This window comes from Cucurbita pepo, unplaced genomic scaffold (genome assembly GCF_057944985.1).
Source record: "Cucurbita pepo subsp. pepo isolate OVF unplaced genomic scaffold, ASM5794498v1 scafford_242, whole genome shotgun sequence".
Taxonomy (NCBI): domain Eukaryota; kingdom Viridiplantae; phylum Streptophyta; class Magnoliopsida; order Cucurbitales; family Cucurbitaceae; genus Cucurbita; species Cucurbita pepo.
In genome coordinates this window covers 2,501-5,000 of record NW_028258124.1, presented here as the reverse complement: position 1 = coordinate 5,000, position 2,500 = coordinate 2,501, and positions in this window count along the sequence as shown.

Below are 2,500 nucleotides of genomic sequence, written 5' to 3'. Positions count from 1 at the left end.
TACCTACAATCATATCAAAAGTGTTGGATGTTACCTCCATAAAAAATCATCACACCCAACAACAATTCATCACACCTAACATCCGTGGAAAGTAAGAACATGTATAAGCCTTGGACTATAAAAACATCATCAATGAAATGAACTAAGAAAAGAGTGATGAATTATTTTTTTCTTTTGGTTATCTAAAACAATGAAATGAAGAGTTTTGATACAAGAGTAGGTACATTAGACCAAGACGCCCACCATGACCTTGTTTTTACACCCATCACCCATTTAATTGTCAAAATACGTGTGTAGTGGTTGTTTTATTATTATTTTTTTTTTCTGGGAGCTAAGCAACTTGAAAGAATTATGCCCGCAAAATTTCAGATTTTTTCGACAACTATAACTATTTTTTCTAATTTCTTATTATTTAATATTTAAAAATTCATTAAAAAAAATTGGTTGGTTGAAAAATTATGAAACTTGATTTTTAAACTCTTTAGAATGTCCCATTAATGAATCAATCCAGCTCACGGAAAAAAAACAATATAAAACTTGAGATATTTGACTGTATGACCGTTCGGAAAAATCGTATCTAGGCCTGGCAGACCAAAAATGCCTCAAAATGTACTATATAGGGGGGTGACTAGTCTGCATGGGCTGGGCACGGGGGTACCCCTATATCTTCCGCCACCCCCACGCCCCAAGCACTATGTGCCGCACATGGGCATATGCTTGGGGCACGGGGGTGGTGGTCGGAGGTCGAGGCCGATTGATGGTGGCGGAATGCCCACGGTGAGGTGGTGTCGGAATGGTCCTGCGTGCTCGCCCGCCCTGCCCCACCTGCGTGTTCCCGCGTGCGCGCGCCCCCCGCCCCGCCTCGCCCGCGTGCTCCCGCCTGCGCGCGCCCAGCCCCGCCCCGTCCACGTTGTCCCGCGCGCGCGCGCCTCGCCCAGCCCCGCCCGCATGCTCCCGCGCGCGCGCCCCGCCCAGCCCCGCCCGCGTGCTCCCGCGCGCGCGCCCCGCCCAGCCCCGCCCGCGTGCTCCCGCGCGCGCGCCCCGCCCAGCCCCGCCCGCGTGCTCCCGCGCGCGCGCCCCGCCCAGCCCCGCCCGCGTGCTCCCGCGCGCGCGCCCCGCCCATCCCCGCCCCGCCCGCCTTCTCTCGCGCGCGCGCCCCGCCCAGCCCCGCCCCGCCCGCCTTCTCTCGCGCGCGCGCGCCCCGCCCTGCCCCGCCCACGCCCCATCCATCACCCATTAATTGTGAAATTACATGTGGAGTTGTTGTTTTTTTGTAATTTTTTTTCTGGGAGCTAAGCAACATGAAAGAATGATTCCCACAAAATTTCAGATTTTTTTGACGGCTCTAGCTATTTTTTCTAATTTCTTATTATTTAATATTTAAAAATTCATTAAAAAAAATTGGTTGGTTGAAAAATTATGAAACTTGATTTCTAGATCCATTACAATGTCCCATTCATGAATCAATCGAGTTCATGGAAAAAAACAATCTAAAACTTGAGATATTTGACCGTATGATGGCTCAGAAAAATCGTATCTAGGCCTGGCAGACCAAAAATGCCTCAAAATGTACTATATAGGGGGGTGACTAGTCTGCATGGGCTGGGCACGGGGGTACCCCTATATCTTCCGCCACCCCCACGCCCCAAGCACTATGCGCCGCACATGGGCATATGCTTGGGGCGTGGGGGTGGTGGTCGGCGGATGAGGGCGGTTGACGGCGGCGATGCGGTGGCGAAACTTGCACGGTGAGGCAGTGTCGGGTGCCTTTGGGCGTGCGACATGAGCCTTGTTGAGAATGAAATGTTGCGATGTTGCCTTCTAACTTGGGCTGGCTTGAGGATGGTTGATGGTTGGCACGATGATGAAACATGCAATGTGGGGTGGAGCCGGGTGCCTTCGGGCGTGCGACATGAACCTCGTTGAGTGTGTGACGTTGTGGTGATGCCTGCCAGCCTTGGGCCAGCCCTATGTTTTGAAGGCCGGTGGTGCCAGAACATGTTCGGCTGGTTGGAATCGGGTGCCTCTGGGCGTGCGACACGAGCCTCATTGAGCACGGAATGTTGCGATGTTGCCTTCTAATTGGGAATCTCTGGTGTGAGGAACTGTGGATGGTTGCTAGTATGACGATGAAACATGCAAGGTGGGGTGGAGCCGGGTGCCTTCGGGCGTGCGGCATGAACCTCGTTGAGTGTGGGACGTTGTTGTGGTGTATGCCTCCCTTTCTTGGGCCAGCCCTATGTTTTGAAGGCTGCGTGGTAGCAGAACATGCACGGTGGGGCGGTGTCAAATGCCTTTGGGCGTGCGACATGAGACCTGTTGAGAACGGAATGTTTCCTTCCAACTTGGGCTGGTTTGAGGATGGTTGATGGCTGGTACGATGATGAAACATGCAAGGTGGGGTGGAACTGGGTGCCTTCGGGTGTCCGGGATGAACCTCGTTGAGTGTGTGACGTTGTGGTGATGCCTCTGGCCCATCCTTGGGCCAGCCCTATGTTTT